The sequence below is a fragment of the Lacerta agilis genome, chromosome 8 (assembly GCF_009819535.1).
Source record: "Lacerta agilis isolate rLacAgi1 chromosome 8, rLacAgi1.pri, whole genome shotgun sequence".
Taxonomy (NCBI): domain Eukaryota; kingdom Metazoa; phylum Chordata; class Lepidosauria; order Squamata; family Lacertidae; genus Lacerta; species Lacerta agilis.
In genome coordinates, this window is record NC_046319.1 from 7,433,647 (window position 1) to 7,453,207 (window position 19,561).

Sequence of the window (19,561 nt, forward strand, 5' to 3'; positions counted from 1 at the left end):
CACCCGAGGCCTTCCACCCGCCTGCCCGCCGCGACCGGGCCTGGCCACCCTATTTCCCACCCTCCAGAGCCCAGGTAGCGCCGCGAGCCCGGCAGGGAAGCAGGCGAGGCCCGCCCGTCAAACCCGCTAGGCCTGGCGCAGGGGGAGACACCCCCCCCCACACACACGTCCCTCTCGCCCCCTCGACTCACCTGCCCAGATTCTGCCTGCCTCCGGCGCTTCCTCCAGCCGGGATCCCGCTGGGGCCGAGGCCTGCTCCGCCGCTGCTATTCCCACCTCCGCTACCGAGGGGTTTGCGGCTGCTGCTGCTGCTGCTGCTGGCCGACTGGGCCGGCCCCTGGGGCGGTGGCGGCAGCAGCGGCGGCGGCGCCGGCTGGCTCGTCGCCGTGGTCGTCGTCGTGGTGGTGGCCGTCGTCGTCTGCTGAGGCGGCTGCGGGGACGGCGGTTGCAGAGGAGGCGGCGGCGACGCTCCCACGGCTGCTGCTGTTACGGCGGCGGCGGCGGCGGCGGCGGGCGAAGGCTGAGGCGATGGCTTGAGGGACATGGCTGAGCCGAGGGAGGCAGGCGAAAGGAGCGAGAGGGGGAGGGACGGGCGGAGCGCGCGCACGCTCGTCCGTGCTCGCTGCGGAGGCTCCTTCCGCCCCTCACGGCGGCGGCGGCTGAGGCCGCCTCCTCAGGAGGTGGGGAAGGCAGGAGGAGGAGGAGGAGGAGGAGGAGGAGGAGGAGGAGGAGACAAGCTGGCCGGCCCACCGACCCCGCGCTCGGCGGATAGTGGGGCTGAGGGTGGAGGCCGCCCGCCCGCGAGGAAAGCGGCAGCACCGGGGAGGCGGCAGGGCGGGGCCCAGCTCGGCGGTACGTAGATGGGGGGAAGCGGCGCCCGGCGCAGGCCTCGGCCGGAGGATGACGAGCAGCCGCAGCAGCGACTCGTCTCCCCTCAGGCAAGCGGGCGTACTTTGGCGGAGGGAAAGGCCCCGAGGGAGGGGGAAAGCTCTGGATTAGCCCCCGGGATCTTTCCGCCCCCCAAAGGGAAAGGGGTCGTTCGAGGGGGCTCCTGACCACGCGCAGAGTGGCGCTTTCTCTTCTCCTCTCGATTGTGGGAAGGGGAGGAGACGCGCTTAGAGCCGCTCGTGGCCCCTCTTCCACGCGCGCGCACCCACCCACCCACCCAACCTACCTCTGCAGCCGTGCTTTTTATTTTTTAAATAATTTTTATTACTTTCCCATTAAAACATATATAATCACATCATTATTATCCACTTGACTTCTTTGGCTCCTTAGAGCCTATCGATTTCTTTCCCTCCCACCTCTTGGTTTTCAAAACTAACCTTTATATTACAACATTTTATATATTTTCCAATTCTACCATAACTCTTTACTAAATACCTCACAATTTAAGTAAATACCGAAAGGTTAAAAAAAATCTCATTACAAGTCTTCAGATAACCCTACTAGTGTTGTTAATTGCTTACAATGAACTTTCAAATAATGAATTAATTTACTCCAGTCATTTTGGAACACTTGATCGTGCTGGCTTTGGATTTTTCCCGTCAGCTTCGCCAGTTCCGCAAAGTCCATCATTTTCATCTGCCACTCTTGCAGCCATGCTTTTTAATCAGCCCTTCTAATATTTAACCGCATGTTGCTTACCGTACTCTGTGCGTGCGTGCGCATAAACATAAATTTACACAGACACACAAATATTTACTTACCATTGCGTTTGGAATTCTTCCCCTCCTGTTTTACCATTGCAACAGCACTGCGAGGTAGGCTGAGAGAGGCAATGCCTGTCCCAAGGTCACCCAGGGAGCTTTGTTAAGTGAGTGGGGATTTGTGCCCAGGTGTTCCCTAACCTTTACACAGCAGTGGATATATACAGTGGTGCCCCGCTAGACGAATGCCTCGCTAGACGAACAGCATTCGTCTAGCAGAAGCTGCCCCGCAAGACGAAAAAGTCTATGGAGCTGCTTCGCAAGACGAAAAATTTTCGTCTTTTTTTTTTCGTTTAGCGGAGCACGGCTGTCATTGCCGCTTCGCTAGACGAAAAACCCGCTAGACGAAAATTTTCGCAGGACAAATTATTTTCGTCTAGTGGGGCACCACTGTATTTAAAAATTGCCCCTGGTTGTGGAGCCTGCGGCTCTCTGGATGTTGCTGGACTCCAGCTCCCTTCAGCCCTATCTGTTGGTCATGCTGGCAGGGGATGATAAGAACAGTGTTGGTGTTGTTGTTGTTTTAATTAATTTCTCATTTTATTTGACGAAATCCATATGCAGCTTGATGGCAGTAAAACCTCTAAGCAGTGAAATTTGCAGTTTTTGTTACAGCATGGAAAGTTCTTTTTTAAAAGGAGCATTTCCCCACCCACGAAATCCATCTTTCCACCATAGGAAATGATATGTAGAAGAATGACAGCAGTCTCTGCGCTTTCAACATTAATTAATAATTTTCTGCAGGTATCTGATCTCCTGCCCATCAAATATATTTTCAGGTTGGTGATGGAGCCAGTGGCTGCCTTGCGTGGCTGAAGGGAAAGAGGAGGAGAAACTGATTGGCACAAATAGTTTATAAGCCAAGAGGAGTCTGGCAAAGGTGAGAGAGAAAGCATGTCAAAGCAACAGAGCAATACAGTGGTACCCCGCAAGACGAATGCCTCGCACAACGAAAAACTCGCAAAACGAAAGGGTTTTGCGAGTTTTTAGTTGACTCGCGAGATGAATTCGTCTATGGCTCTTTTTCGCAAGACGAATTCGTCTGGCGAGGTACCACTGTAAGCACCGGATCCTCGCCCTGCCGTGTTTTAAAGCTGCAGGGAGTGCTGCTGTTCGCTCCTTGCAGCTTTAAAACGTGGCGCGACGCGGATCCGGTGCGCGGGGGGCGGCGTCGGATCGCGCACGGCCATCCAAAATGGCGGCGCGATCCCCCCGTCCCCCGGAGCCTTGCCCCGCCGTGTTTTAAAGCTGCAGGGAGTGCTGCTGTTCGCTCCTTGCAGCTTTAAAACGCTGCGTGACGCGGATCCGGTGCGCGGGGGGGCGTCGTCGGATCGCGCACGGCCATCCAAAATGGCGGCGCGATCCCACTCCGCCCCCCCGCGCACCGGAGCCTCGTCGCACCGTGTTTTAAAGCTGCAGGGAGCCAACAGCAGCACTCCTGTTCGCTCCCTGCAGCTTTAAAACGCGGTGCCGCGCCATTACAGGGAGCTGTAAAGGCTTACCTTTTTCTCCGGTCGGGAGGGGTGTTGTGCATCGCATCCATCTTGGATCGACTGTGCATGTCTGGAGATCGCAGACATGCACAGTCGATCCAAGATGCATCGGGTCCATCTTGGATCGACTGTGCATGTCTGGAGATCGCAGACATGCACAGTCGATCCAAGATGGACGCGATGCACAACACCCCTCCCGACCGGAGAAAAAGGTAAGCCTTTACAGCTCCCTGTAATGGCGCGGCACCGCGTTTTAAAGCTGCAGGGAGCGAACAGGAGTGCTGCTGTTGGCTCCCTGCAGCTTTAAAACACGGCGCGACGAGGCTCCGGTGCGCGGGGGGGCGGAGTGGGATCGCGCCGCCATTTTGGATGGCCGTGCGCGATCCGACGACGCCCCCCCGCGCACCGGAGCCTCATCGCGCCGCGTTTTAAAGCTGCAGGGAGCGAACAGCAATGCTTCTGTTCGCTCCCTGCAGCTTTAAAACACGGCACGGCGAGGCTCCGGTGCGCGGGGGGGGGGCGGAGTGGGATCGCGCCGCCATTTTGGATGGCCGTGCGCGATCCGACGCCGCCTCTCCCCACCGGAGCCTCATCGCGCCACGTTTTAAAGCTGCAAGGAGCGAACAGCAATGCTTCTGTTCGCTCCCTGTAGCTTTAAAACACGGCGCGGCGAGGCTCCGGTGCGCGGGGGGGCGGAGTGGGATCGCGCCGCCATTTTGGATGGCCGTGCGCGATCCGACGCCGCCTCTCCCCACCGGAGCCTCATCGCGCCACGTTTTAAAGCTGCAAGGAGCGAACAGCAGTGCTGCTGTTCGCTCCCTGTAGCTTTAAAACACGGCGCGGCGAGGCTCCGGTGACGGTCGGAAGGGGCCCCCGGACTTTTTTTCCCATAGGAATGCATTAATTAAATTTTAATGCGTTCCTATGGGAAACGGTGCCTCGCAAGACGAAATTTCCGCAAGACGAAAAGTCTTGCGGAACGAATTAATTTCGTCTTGCGGGGTACCACTGTATGTGAATTGCCTCCCCAAGTCTGTGCCAGAATGGAAGAAATGCCATATCGAGGCATATGGTCCTCCTTCCCTCCCCATTTTATTCTTCCCTCGCCATTTTATTAAATAGGTTAGGCGGAGAGTTGGTGGCTGGTCCAATATCACCTATTGAGCTTCACCAGGGGTAAGCAACCTAAGGCCTGGATGCGGCCCAATCGCCTTCTCAATCTAGCCCACGGACAGTCTGGAAATCAGCATGTTTTTACATGAGTAGAATGTGTCCTTTTATTTAAAATGCATCTCTGGGTTATTTGTGGGGCTTGGGATTTGTTCATTTTCTCCAAAATATATATAGATATAATCCGGCTCACCACATGGTCTGAGGGACGGTGGACCGGCCCACAGCTGAAAAAGGTTGCTGACCCCTGAGCTTCACAGCTGAATGAGGATTTGAACTTGGGTCTCCCTGATCCTCGTCATACCCTCTGATCACTACACCACCTTCATGTTGCCTTTGCAAATGTAGATTTAAAAGGTAGTATGGGAAAGAGCAGTGCAGAGGCTGCAGAACCTTGAGCCAGGAGAACCAGTGTAGTGCAGTGTTGGACTAGGACCTGGCAGATTCAGCCGTGACGGTCCTTTGGATGACTTTGGAGCAGTCTCCGCCTAGCCTGCTTCACATGGTTGTTGTGGTTTAGAGCAGAGCCATGTACACCACCTTGAGCTCCTTGGAAGAACAGTGAGCTATAAATGCAATAGTAAATAAATAAATGTTCTGCATCAACTTCCCAGGAGTCTCCCAGCACTAGTTCAGCACATTGGTTAAACCTGCTTCGTTGTTGTTCAGTTGTGTCCGACTCTTCATGACCCCATGGACAAGAGCACGCCGGGCACGCCTATCTTTCACTGCCTCCCGCAGTTTGGCCAAACTCATGCTAGTCACTTCGAGAACACTGTCCAACCATCTCGCCATCCCCTTCTCCTTGTGCCCTCCATCTTTCCCAACATCAGGGTATTTTCTAGGGAGTCTTCTCTTCTCATGAGGTGGCAAACCTTAATGTAGAGCTTTCCAAACTGTGTGTCGCGACACATCAGTGTGTTGGCTGCATTGCGTAGGTGTGTCGCATCGATGCTCTCCAAGCTGCTCCCGGGGCTGGAAAGGGGTTAGTTTAACCTCTGGTTTGCTAGTAAAACTGAATTACTGTGTCATGATGCAGGTCTAAAAAGTGTGTCACCGACATTAAAACTTTGGAAAGCTCTGCCTTAATATATTAAAATGCAATACTGACCAACCTACAGATTAAGTCCCAGAGAAAGTGGTGTTGCCTATATTGATGGCAACAAAAAGCCTTTCCGCTTTGGACATCACAAACTGGGATGCAGAAGAAATGGATGCCTGTGTACTACAAAGGATTGTTTGTTCAACAGACTGAAATTGAGGTGCTCAGCAGCCTGGGCAACTGTGTGGGTTGGTGTCAGAACCCACACAATCATGACCATGACAGTGACTACTAGATATAAATGTGAATTGTGTCAAGCTTTATGTTTTACAATATTTGACTATATTAAAATGTATTCAATATAATATTTGAGGATCATATTTTATCTGCTATTTTCCTTCTTTTTTGCAAATTAAAAATGCAGTATTCAAACCATAAATGTATCAGAACTTGTAGTGTTACACTGGTGCTATAAAGTAGATGGTTTTTTATTCATAAACAAGTCCAGTAGGGTGATAAATTAGAAAGAGTTAGGAATCTGGGTAAAACAGCATAGGTAATAAGTACAGTGGTTGTAAATTAAATGCCAATTTTCCTCTGTTCAATTGTGACATCCTAGATGATAGTGTCGTCTTCTCTTCTTCACCCCCTATGCCTCAACTGTTTAAAAAGCAGTTCATCTTACACACTCACCAATACAACTAGAACATGCTAAAGAAACTCCAGCCTGTGGAATCTACACACAAGGGCAGGCATTTCTCCCTAGATTAATGGAATAATTACCGGTATTATGTCTTTACCACTGCAAGTGTAGATCAGAAATCCTCATTTGAGCTCTCCGCCTGAAACTGACAAATTATAGCACTGGAGGGGAAGAGCTTCACTTGTTGGATTTCTGCCTGTCACTGCAGCTGTGAAAGGCACAGGTGGCCAGCCTCCCACAGATACCAAATAAACGTATTCATTTCAACCCAAAGCGACATCAGAGGTCTTTAAACTGAAGTTGGATGGCCATCTGCCAGGGATGCATAAGTTGTGATTTCTGCATTGCAGGAGGCTAAAGTAAATGGCCCTTGGGGTTCCTTCCTACTCTACAATTCTATGATTCTATTGTAAATCCTCACCTAAAGGAACTCTTGCCATTTTGTATGGGATGAGCAAAAGAACTGAGGGATGATTCCCGGAGGGTTGCTAAATATGAGACAATTACAGCAGAGTCCTCGCCCTTTCTAATATTAAAAGGAGAAACGATTGATGTGGCAACAGAACCACCACTCCATACCTCACAGGAAATGGTTTGGGGAATCACAGCCTTGCCTACTTCCCTCTTCAGTTATTAAAACAATACCAACCCCCCCCCCCACCCAATGCAAGCCAGAGTTATATACTTCTTTCCCCACAGCCAAGTACCACTTAGGCCCCAGGACATAGTCTAAAAACAGATGAAGCTAAGCAGCATTGGTTATGATCCATACACAGCCAGGAAACCCGTGGATAGACACCACCTTTATTTCAGTCGTGAAAGAAAAGTGGGACAAAAGTTTATAATTACAGCTGCAATCCTATGCACATTTACCTGGGTCTTGATTCCCAGCCAACATGCATTAGAGCCTAAGGAGTCCTGCTAGATCAGGCCAATGGATGATCTAGTCCAGCACCCTGTTCTCACAGAGGCCAACTGGATGCGTGTTTTAACCAGATCTTCATTTGAAGCTGTCCAAGTTGGTGGCCATCACTGCTTTCTGTGGGAGCGAGTTCCAGTTTTAAAAGCGCTGGCCTGAATTGAAGATCCACAGGAATTGTTTATCCTAAAGCCAGCAACACTGAGGAATGAACCTTTAGTTATCACAGGGATGGGGAAACCTGTGGTCCTACAGATGTTGTTCTCCAGCTCCTATCAGCCCCAGTCAACGTGGTGAAGGGTGATAGTTAGATCCAAGCAACATCTGGGTGGTCATTTATGGGAAGAATCCAAACTTAGCGAGAGTGGAACTGTGTTGCATGCAGCAGGTTCCGTCTCTGGCAATTTGAAATAAAATGATTGGGTGATGGGAAATAGGTCTTTCAAACCCTTGCTAGTTGTTGTTGTTCAGTCGTGTCCGACTCTTCGTGACCCCATGGACCAGAGCACGCCAGGCACGCCTATCCTTCACTGCCTCTCGCAGTTTGGCCAAACTCATGTTAGTAGCTTCGAGAACACTGTCCAACCATCTCATCCTCTGTCGTCCCCTTCTCCTTGTGCCCTCCATCTTTCCCAACATCAGGGTCTTTTCTAGGGAGTCTTCTCTTCTCATGAGGTGGCCAAAGTACTGGAGCCTCAACTTCAGGATCTGTCCTTCTAGTGAGCACTCAGGGCTGATTTCTTTGAGAATGGATAGGTTTGATCTTCTTGCAGTCCATGGGACACTCAAGAGTCTCCTCCAGCACCATAATTCAAAAGCATCAATTCTACGGCGATCAGCCTTCTTTATGGTCCAGCTCTCACTTCCGTACATTACTACTGGGAAAACCATAGCTTTAACTATATGCCTTTAACTATACGCCTTGCTAGAGCCTCTGCTAAAACAAAGAGTACTGGACTAGATGGTTAAAAGTCTGACCCAGTGTAATGCAGCTTCCTGGGCACCTAAGCTGAAAGGCCCTGGAAACTTGGCTTGATTTCTAATGAAAGGTACTGTACTCAAACAAGCCTGAATGTCATTTATTCCACCTTGGTGTCAAGCAGATGGTACCCATAATATACAAAACACTGTTCCAAAGCCCCACAAACCCCCTTGACGCAATCAAGGGGAGGAAGACATAGGTTACGAAATTAACCCCATCCAATGGACTCGAATGTGGTCTAAACCTCCCTTTAAATCCGCATCGGCGATATGGCGGTGGGAATGCCCCCAAACCCAATTATTCTGGATAACAGTCACGCAAGAAATAAGTAAAATAACTGAACGGGTACTAGAGTCCTCTCAGAACGGACCCTACTGAACATCTTCCAAGATAACAATTTATTCCACCCTGGAAATGTTCTGTACCCACAATTGTGGAGGTTTGTCAGTGGTGAAAGAGGTGTCCTGCTGTTGCTTCGTGTGGCCCGGGACCCTGCTTAACATTGACATGCAAGCTCAAGGTCTCTTAGCCCCAGCTCAGGTGAAACCCTGATTGTCACAGCCAATGCATACCTGTTTGTAAGCTGTGGTTATTCAGGGTGGAGGGAAGTTAGCAACACTATGCATAGCACATAGTTCAGCTATGACATTTGCTACCACAAGATATCACAGTGTCCACCATCCTCAATGGCTTTACAATTAAAGGACAAATTCATGGAAGCTGACAGTGTTAACTGGTCTTGATCCTTCCAGTGTGGGATACAGTTTGCCTCTTGAATACCAGTTGCTGGGGAACATGCATGTATACATACAAAATTTGACTTGTATCCCCTCTTTCCATAGTTGGAACCATGCTCAAGAAGGCTTACAACATGGGGGGAAATACATACAGGTGAAACTCAAAAAATTGGAATATCGTGGAAAAGTCCATTTATGTAAGCAATTGTTTTCATTAGCTACTGGAGTTTAATATGTGAGATAGACTCATGACATGCAAAGTGAGATATGTCAAGCCTTTGTTTGTTATAATTGTGATTATGGCGTACAGCTGATTAAAACCCCAAAGTTGAAATTGTTAATTTGGGGTTCTCATCAGCTGTACGCCATAATCATCACAATTATAACAAATAAAGGCTTGACATATCTCGCTTTGCATGTCATGAGTCCTATCTCATATATTAGTTTCACCTTTTAAGTTGAATTACTGAAAGAAATGAACCTTTCCACGATATTCTAATTTTTCGAGTTTCACCTGCAACTACCAACATAGCCAAAGTAGTCACAAGCAATAAATAAAACGTCAAAAAGTACACAACTGAATTAAACATATTTCCACATAAATCATAATAAAATTTGAAATAAATATGTAAAATATTAATAACGAAAACAGCAGCAACAACCTCTAAACAATGCCCCAACCCAAGCATGTGTTCAGCAGCCTCAGCTTTTGTGTCAATCAATCAGGGTCCTGCCCTCCCTGGCCAGGTAGGAAAAGACCTGCAAGCCAAGGAGCAGGTCTTCCAGGACTCTCTCCCAAGATAGATGGGATAGAATTCCTGGCTAGATGAGTCCCCTTTCGTCTGATTCAGCACATCTCTCCATTATGTTACTATTTTTAAGTAGTGGTGTTGTGGAGAGCCCCCTCTAAAGCCCCATTACCTGCTTTCCTACTTGCTTTTTAAAGCTCTCGCACCTTTTAGGATTTGTACCAAACGTGCTACTATTTAAAGCAAGGTCGTTCCGCGCACCTTCATGAAAGAGAACACAATGCAGCGTTTACACACAAGCAAGGTGGAGGAGGTGTAGTCATGGTTACTCAAAAATTGTTAAGAGATTCATCCATTAAAAGAAAGGTTTCCTGGAAAATATATCCATATATCTATTTCCAGCGCCACTGACTTCTTTGCATTCTGCAAAAGAGGGTACTCGTGGCTTAGAAGAATGAGAGGCATGGATTCCAGCACAACTAACATTACAACGTCTCACAACTTTTTCCATTTGCATTTCCTGTGCACTTGGGATGCTTTTTCCTGGTTTTGTTCTCCCTCCTCAACCTGAAGAATGATGAGCTGACGCAGTGTTGGTTCACCCAATAGGCATGCTTAAGGCACCAGCAAAGCAGGGGTACCCAGAAAAATGAAGTTTTTCTTAAAGGAATTTGACGTTTTGTTTTATTTAAAATCATCAACATGAGAAAAATCTTCCTTACTCTCCACACCTTTTCCCAATTTTTCTGTTCTCTATTTATTGCTGTGCCTTTCCTCACCTAAATTGGGGGGGGGGGGCATCCAATTTGAGGGAATCGGATACTGTCATGTGTTGCACATGGCATACATGTTTGTATATTTCAGCATGCGTGTGAGCTTTGTGTCACTTTGGGGGGGGAAATAATTGCAGTTCAGCAGTTTTTATTTTACTTTATTGGGCTCCATGATCACTGCAGATGGTGACAGCAGTCACGAAATAAAAAGACGCCTGCTTCTTGGAAGGAAAGCAATGACAAACCTAGACAGCATCTTAAAAAGCAGAGACATCACCTTGCCGACAAAGGTCCGTATAGTTAAAGCTATGGTTTTCCCAGTAGTAATGTATGGAAGTGAGAGCTGGACCATAAAGAAGACTGATCGCCGAAGAATTGATGCTTTTGAATTATGGTGCTGGAGGAGACTCTTGAGAGTCCCATGGACTGCAAGAAGATCAAACCTATCCATTCTGAAGGAAATCAGCCCTGAGTGCTCACTGGAAGGACAGATCCTGAAGTTGAGGCTCCAGTACTTTGGCCACCTCATGAGAAGAGAAGACTCCCTTGAAAAGACCCTGATGTTGCTCTGCCGAGCTCGTGACTTCCCTCCCTCCCTTCAGCTGGTTTCCAATTTCTTAATAAATTGCATACGCATTTCTACTGTTCGTTTCTGTCCTTCAATACATATCAAATCCTTATATTTATCCATGGTCAGATACTATTTATATCTTTTGTTACAGGATTCATATCAGTCCTACTAGTGTCTTCACATTTTTACAATGATCTCTTAAATATTCAACAAATTTACTCCAATCTCTCTGGAATTTCTGGTCGCTTTGGTTCCGGATCCTCACAGTCAGTTTTGCTAACTCCGCATAGTCCATCATCTTCATCTGCCGCTACTCAACCGTTGGTAATTCCTGTCATTTCCACCTTTGAGCTAACAAAATTCTTGCTGCAGTGGTGGCATACATAAATAGTCTTTGGTCTACTTTTGTAATCTCTTCTCCCATCAACCCAAGCAAGAATACTTCTGGTTTTTTTGGGAAGGTATATTTAAACAAGGGGACCCAGGTGGTGCTGTGGGTTAAACCACAGAGTCTAGGGCTTGCCGATCAGAAGGTCAGCGGTTCAAATCACTGCAACGGGGTGAGCTCCCGTTGCTCTGTCCCAGCTCCTGCCAACCTAGCAGTTCGAAAGCACGTCAAAGTGCAAGTAGATAAACATGGACCGCTCCGGCGGGAAGGTAAATGGTGTTTCCGTGCGCTGCTCTGTTTCGCCAGAAGCGGCTTAGTCATGCTGGCCACATGACCCGGAAGCTGTCTGTGGACAAACACCGGCTCCCTTGGCCTATAGAGCGAGATGAGCGTCGCAACCCCAGAGTCGGACACGACAGGACCTGATGGTCAGGGGTCCCTTTACCTTTACCTATATTTAAACATCTTTTAAAATTCATTATAGACTATTCCCTGAAAAATTTTCCACCTTATCCCAAGTCCACCACATATGGTAAAAATATTTATATAGAAGTTTAGACTCTGCAGTGTACCATATTGGCCCTAATATAAGCTGCACCTTTAAAATTCAAGGGGGGAAGAGAGAAAAACACAACACGCAAATAAAAGCCGCTCACTTAAAATTCCGCAGGCACTCACACCCATTCCGTTTTACCGTATGTCTGTTCCGTTTTACCGTATGTCTGCCGCGATATCGTAAAAGCCAATATTTGTAAATTTAAGCCACACTTGTAACTTTTCACGGTCGGAATTTGGGGAGTGAGTCTTATATTCAGGCCAATACGGTACTTCACACAGGCAGTAGTAATATCCTATATGTGAAATTTCATGTGCAACTTGTATCCTAGGCACTTTTGGTAGAGGTTTGTTGCATGCTTTTGTCCCCATTCCAATCTTTAAACAAAATGTTTCCATTAATAATGTAGTGCTATGAACCACCCTGAGATCTACGGATGAAGGAAAGAATACATATCAAATAAATACATAAATAATGATCTCAATACAAAAAAAGGAATGACGAAAATTATTCTGGGTCTCTCCCTAACCCCAAAGCTAAGTTAGTTGCTGGGCTTTGCTGTGGGGGTATTGGTTGTGGTGTATAGTAATGTTGGATTTTTGTTCTTAAAGGCACATGGTCAGTTTTGCCATTTCAGCAAGTCTCCAGCTCTTAGCAATCCTTTCTTTCATTTCAATAGAAAGGGCTTTTGTGCGACGGTTGGCAGACTTCAGGCTTTCAGGATCTCCATTGTTTTTTTTCTAGAACACTGAGGTCCACCAACCAGAACCAGGTGCAAATGCCATGCACTTCTAATGAATGAATCTGAAATTTGTTCCGAGTACTGTACCAGAATGAACCTGACCTCACAGTCTTTCACACACAAATCTAGTTCTGCTCACCCCCAAAGCCACCACCATTTCTATTATTTGGATAAGAGGCAGCCATTGTGCTGCTCCTTCTGTGGAACAATTGGATGTCTGAAATGTGGGAATGCTTAGGAGTGTGGATGATGATATATTACTTTATATATCTCATCCCAGCTTGTATTAACAAGCTCCAAACTTAGCAGAGTTCCATTCCCTTTCTAAAACACAGCAGAAAACGGTTGCATAGGCTTGCTAGAGCCTCTATAAGAAATATATATTCCTGGTATATTCCCCTTCTTCCCTCTTAAAAGTAAAGACACAACACAGTACTGTTTATAAGATATAAAAGAGTTTACTTACAGGCATCCTGAGTAACAGCATACAGTCTCAGAAAGGTAGACAGGCTTAGATAAATGTATTTACATGTAGAAGCTAACTTCATAAGGGAGGAAAGCCTCTTTGTGCTCTCTTGGCTGAGAGCATCTTCTCCTAAGATGTTGCTTGTTCAAAAGATGATGCAAAAGAGAGAGATGGGGTCTGCTTCCTGTGGTTTTGTGTAAACCTCCCCAGGTGAAACCACATCCATCTCCAGTTACATAGAGGAAGTTGTCTCAGTCCAGGTAAACAGGAAGTTAAGGCTGGAGGACTGAGACACCTTCATGTCCACTCTAGCAATGTTGTGTTTGACTGCTCTGTGTTTACATCCCACCTGAAATCCTTGCATTTACTGCAAATTCTGCAAAGCTCCGAGAGTAGATTCAGACCTACCTTCTGCCCTCAACCCACCCACAATGCCATTTACAGACATACCAGAGATTCAGCTGTACAGCTGCAAATAAAATGTTTGAAGTGTGTTATAAGTGTAATATACAATGTGAGACTAGATGGCAATGGTGAGCCTTATGGACAATTCAATGTATTTTTAAAAACTCTTTTCAGAACATTTTTTATATGTGTGTAGATTCCACCGAGGAATCCACCCAGCACAGCCAATGTGCTGGATCAGCTCACAGTGCCAATTTTGTACTGTTGTATCCAGTTTTTAATACAGTGCTACCTTGGTTTTCAAGCGTCTCGGAAGCCGAACGTTCCGGTTTTTGAATGCCAAAAACCCAGAAGTAAACGCTTCTGTTTTCGAACATGCCTCATGTTTCCCAGTTTTCTCAATTGAACTTGCAGCCAGCCCTTTGCACTTTGGTTTTCAAACATTTCGGAAGTCGAAAGGTCTTCTGGAACGGATTACGTTTGAGAACCAAGGTACCACTGTATGTGTATATCAGTTTTAAAGGTGTGCAAAGGCACTGAAATTGAAGAGGCCAGTGAAAGCACTACACAACCACTTGTCACCATGGCACAGAGCAGGGATAACCAAAATGGTGCCTCCCCTCCAGATACTGCCGGACTACAACTTCCACCAGTTCTTACCAACACCACACTCCCTGCACTTGTGATTGCCTGCAACTAGTATATAGCAGGTTGCGCTGTGGTGTAAACCAATGAGCCTAGGGCTTGCCAATTGGAAGGTCGGCGGTTCGAATCGCCCCGATGGGGTGAGCTCCCGTTGCTTGGTCCCTGCTCCTGCCAACCTAGCAGTTCAAAAGCATGTCAAAGGAGCATGGTGCATAATGGTTAGACTGAGTTTTGGACTAGGACCTGGGAGACAAGGGTTTGAATCCCCACTCAACCATTAAGTTCACTGGGTGACTTTGGGCCAGTCACTGCTTCTCAGCCTAACCTGCCTGACAGGGTTGTGGTGGGGATTAAATGACAAGGGGAACCATGTATGCCACCTTGAGCTCCTTGGAGGAAAAGAAGGGACCTAAATGCAATAAACCCACCCAGGACGCAGGTGGCGCTGTGGTCTAAACTACAGAGCCTAGGGCTTGCCGATCAGAAGGTCGGCGGTTCGAATCCCCGCGACGGGGTGAGCTCCCGCTGCTTGGTCCCTGCTCCTGCCAACCTAGCAGTTTGAAAGCATGCCAGTGCAAGTAGGTATATAGGTACCGCTCCGGCGGGAAGGTAAACGGTGTTTCCGTGTGCTGCTCTGGTTTCACCAGAAGCAGCTGTCATGCTGGCCACATGACCCAGAAAAACTGTCTGCGGACAAACGTTGGGTCCCTCAGCCAGTAAAGCGAGATGAGCGCCACAACCCCAGAGTAATTCGCGACAGGAGTCAGAGGTCCTTTACCTTTAGTATATAGCTGTCTATCATCTGTTCCAACATACAGGTACACAGTGGACTAACTGGGTGAGATTGTTAAGAGGTTTGGACTTTGGTGGGGAGCATCACTGCAATCACATCGAGCTCTCTCCTTCCCACCCATGCCAGGTTCTGTGGTCTCTGCATTTGCTGAGTGGCGGACTCCGCGGCCACCTCCCTTACAGTGACAAAGGGTTGCACAATTGTTTCGCTGGCTTCTTCATTTCAATGTAGTCTTTGTGTTGCACTCTTTAGCTTTCATTGTGTGGGTGTGGCATGCATCAGGACACACCCCCGCTCCACTTCTCAAAGAGGTAATCTTTTTAGTAAGGGGGGAAATGTTAGAAGACAAAAGCCAAGCAGCTGCTATAGGATCATTGCTTTATTAGGAGAAGCTTAAAAAAAACCATCTTGCCAAACAGTTCTAGCTAATGTAGTTCAAAACATCTCAAGGGCAGGATGGCAAATGCTGGGTTAAAGCATCAAGAGTGTACAGAGAAGCAGCTGTATTAGTCTGTTATAGCTAAAACAAATGCTCTTGCTTGGGGAATCTTAAATAGCTCAGGTCAGGGGTTCCCAAATTAGTCCAAAGCATCTGCAGCATCTTGGAAGAGGTGTAACATCATGGGAGGGGTGCTTCCAGTTACTCCAGGGACAGTGAGCAACATCACAGGGGTAGAGGGTTTCTAGGACCAAGGCGAAACAGTCAAGCTCTCTTGTTTTTGCTCTTGAATGTTGTTACAGTAATGTAATCTTGTTTTATATATAGTACTGAAATAACATTGGTTTTTTTATGCTGTCATATTTGCTATTGTGCTGTTGTTTTATTGTGTTATTATGAAATTTGTACTGTTTAGTTTTGAAATGCATTCCTCTTTTCTTTGCTGTGTGCCACTTTGAGCATATTTTTTTTGGTGGAAAAGCAGCCTACAAGTAACGAATGAGCAAGCACAGCACAATTGCTACAACAGGCAGAAAAATCATTAAGTGGTCTATCAAGATCCTCTGCAATTGTCAAAGGGTCCATGGGTTTGGGAACCAATGGCCTAAGTTTTCATGTACCGTACTAAAGCGCATGTAAGATGCATGGAGTAAAATCTTAATTGGCAGCTCTATAAAGAAGAAAATTGTAAGGGGTGGGAGCAAACTAGCCAGTGACCATCATCTTAAAAGCTTAAAGAGGGCACACCCTTTTCACAGGTTGGTGAGAATTCCCTAAGCACTGCCAGGATGATTGCATTATCACCTGTAGTGGGCAGGGAGCCATAAGCACAAAACAACTGTTGATGGCACAGATACCCTGGCATTGGTAAGCCAATTAAGACATTACAGTGGTATCTTGGTTTACAAACTTAATCCATTCCGGAAGTCTGTTCTTAAACCAAAGCGTGCTTTCCCACAGCAGTGGGGGACTCAATTTATAAATGGAACACGCTCAACAGGAAGCGAAACATGTTCTTATTCCAAGGCAAAGTTCACAAACCAAAACACCTACTTCCAAGTTTGCAGTGTTCTTAATCCAAGTTGTTTATAAACTAAACTGTTATTAAACCAAGGTACTACTGTAGTGTGTGTGTGGGGTTAAATAATAATAATAATAATAAAATCCTGTCTCAATTTAACCCACAAGTGATGGCACTGAACTTCTTGTTCTGGAATGGTGAGCAGGACTCATGAGTGTGCCAAAGTTTGAAGAGGATGTAAGATGTGATTAATTTAGTAGTCTGCAAATGGCATACTTTTTCGTCGTGCCAGGAAGCGTAATTTGTATTTTGTTCACCCGGCCCTTTTAAATAGCTTAGGTAGTTTTCAAAAAGCGGGGCAGCACAGAGAGTTCCATTTTGTTGTGTGCCTGTAGTTTTTCCCATTTATGGTTTACTTTGCTTCTAACTTATTTATTGTAAGCCACCAAGGGAACAAATGTCAAATAAATGGCTGAACAGTCACTTCAAAGAAGCATTCGGGGGAGTTTAGAAGAGGAATCTTTGCTCTGTGAATTGCAGTGTAACCAGTTCCACTGAGTTCAGTGGGATTTTCTCCGCTAAATATGTTGTATAGCTTTGCACCCACAGACTCTTAAGGCAGGGAAATAAGCAATGTCTCCCCCACCAACTCTTCCTATATCCACAGATCTGCTCACCCATCTGGTATCCAGACCCAGGACAGTTCAACCCTTTGGACATTGAATGACAGGCCCTAACCAACTTTGGTTATGGTGTAGGGGAGAGTTTTAAAAACTCCAAGCGCCAGGCACAGGTCCATTTGCAACCTCATGGATATCTCTTGATGCCAGGTTGGCGACTGACATCTCCATCTGACTGAGCCCTCCAGCTTTCTTAAGCAGGTAAACAGAAGAGCTTCTTCACTGCATTTATATCCCACTTTTTCCTCCAAGTAGTACTTGGTTCTCCCCCTCCTCAGTTAATCCCTACAGTGACCCTGTGAGGCAGGTTCAGAGGCTGTGACTGACTCCAAGGTCACCCAGTGAGCTTCATGGTTGAGTGGGGATTTGAACCCTGATCTCCCAGGTCCTAGTCTAACATTTGAACCACTACACTACACTGGCTTCCTGGAGTATTTCTGCTATGGGGCAAATATATAGATTAAGTAGGTACTGTACATAAATATGGGGAAAGCAAAATGCAACTTAGGTAACGATCTGAAATACTTTCCTTGAAGCTTGAATTTGCTTTATTCTGGATTGTTTTGTTTGATGTTTCAATGTGCTGTAAACTGCTTTGAGATTTTTTCTCTCTTTAAAACATAAAGCAGTATAGAAATGAAATTAATATTAAGAACAATAAATCCCACTGGGGGGGGGAAATGGTGCCTAGACATTTTGTTGCGCTAATTGTAGCCTAGGTTTAAGGTGCCATTTGACAATAATAATAATAATTAATAAATAAATAAATTTTTATTTATACCTCGCCCTTCCCCGCCAAACCGGGCTCAGGGCAGCTAACACCAATAAAATCACAACAAAAACATAAAACAATTCATTAAAATACAGATTAAAATACAATTTAAAATTAAATCTAAACTGCAGCCTCATTTTTAAGTAGCCCACCAATCACACCAAAAGAACGAAACATCAGGGTTAAACTGAAACCAACCCAAAGGCTAGGTGGAACAGCTCTGTCTTGCAGGCCCTGCGGAAAGATGCCAAATCCCGCAGGGCCCTGGTCTCTTGTTCCAGACTGTTCCACCAAGTCAGGGCCAGTAGTGAGAAGGCCCTGGCCCTAGTTGAAGCCAACTTAGCATCCTTTTGGCTCGGGAGCTCCAACAAATTATTATTTGAGGACCTTAAGGTCCTACCCGGGACATACCAGGAGAGGCGGTCCCTTAGGTATGAGGGTCCTAAGCCGCAATGGGCTTATATGAGTTTCTAACCCTGGTCCACAGGTAAGTGACACTTCCGTCGCCTCTCAAAAGCCACCTATGAACAGAGGATCGATGAAGCCATGTGGGAAGGCTTTTATCCACTGGAGCAGGCATTAGAACGTACGGCTTTGCGACAGGAGGCATTCCAGAACTGCTTCGCTTGCTCTGGAACGGCCTTGACCAACATGTTTAAAAGGATACCTGTACCCCTTTTCCCCGGGGAGAATGCCTACAGGCTGGAGGATCTTTGGCCCTTGTTTTAGCCAGCAGCAAATTAGATGGTCTGACTCAGCAGAAGGCAGCTTTGCATGTCCTCGTGACCATCAGCATCCTAGTGTGGAAACAGCAGAACTCTTCGCCCACAAGCTTGCTACTTCAATGTACCTTCTTCCAAATTATCGTAGATAATAGTAAATCTGCTACCCAAGGGAAACACGTACACAAATGCTAGTGCATATTTTAATCCAGTTTAATAAAGTCCCATTGCAGGTGTTACAATATATAATATTATAACAGACACCCATATTAATCCGTGGGTGCCGCTAGTGTCAGCCAAACTCCAGTCTATCCTCTGAATAAATCTGACTGCTCTTAGCTCAGCAGGGCAAAAAGCTTGGCAGATTTAACAGTGTTTGAACACAGCACAGGTGGCATCTTTTTGATTAAAACGTCAAGCAATTATCCTCAATTTCTAAGAGGTTAGGACTACAAACTAAGAAAGAAGAAAAACATTTCAGAGGAAATATGCAAGGCTTCTCAGGGAAGAATCCAGATCTTGATCCAAGCCCTGAAATTAGGAAAGTAATGATGCCAAGGAGAGTCTGAATCTTTCCAAAAGATTCCCTGATAAACAACACATTTCAAACAACTACTCTTGGTGCCCAGGTTCATCTTTATATGATGTGGACTTAGTGGTTTTTAAACTGCGTCCTCTCTTTCTGCCTGAACTTTTCTCCCCAGATGAAGAATTTCCCTCCCCTAGCACACCAATATTGCACAAGCCTCACACTAACTTCAGGGGACCCAGGAGGACAGAGGAGATCACGAAGCAAGAGTAACCAAGTGCAAAAATAAGATTGTTTCAAAAATAAGCAGAGTAGTTTCTATAGAAGACGGGTACACTGACCATTTAGCTTTTAAAATTATTGTATCAAGAATCCTGCTGTACAAGGCATGTGCACAGAACTTTTTTTTTTTTACAGATACATTTGTGCTACAAAATTTGATCAAAAAGAGTCAGCAGCAAGGAGCTCAGAAAATTACAAATCAGCTAAAGGTAATAAAAATCTGGTACAGCAGCAGGTGGCAAACTGCATCAAGTGAGCTTGATAGGCCTATGT

General features: G+C 46.4%; 1 protein-coding gene and 1 long non-coding RNA gene across 7 annotated transcripts in view; one reads left to right on the forward strand and one right to left on the reverse strand.

Moving 5' to 3' along the window:
* The window catches only part of ATXN2 (ataxin 2), a 60,040-nt gene extending 59,706 nt beyond the window's left edge, over positions 1-334 (reverse strand). For all 5 annotated transcript variants that reach the window (XM_033159263.1, XM_033159262.1, XM_033159259.1 and 2 more), the window contains exon 1: positions 192-334. The gene's annotated coding sequence lies outside the window, so the exon portion shown is untranslated. The remainder of the gene's footprint in view (positions 1-191) is intronic.
* A 394-nt stretch (positions 335-728) lies between these two features.
* Positions 729-19,561, forward strand: part of LOC117052385 — a 31,108-nt gene continuing 12,275 nt past the window's right edge. Inside the window, exons 1-3 of one of the 2 annotated variants that reach the window (XR_004427253.1) lie at positions 729-852; positions 2,489-2,589; positions 16,971-17,178. This is a non-coding gene — a long non-coding RNA (uncharacterized LOC117052385). Of the gene's footprint in view, positions 853-2,488; positions 2,590-16,970; positions 17,179-19,561 lie in introns of those variants that run through there. The other variant, XR_004427254.1, reaches the window with a different exon arrangement.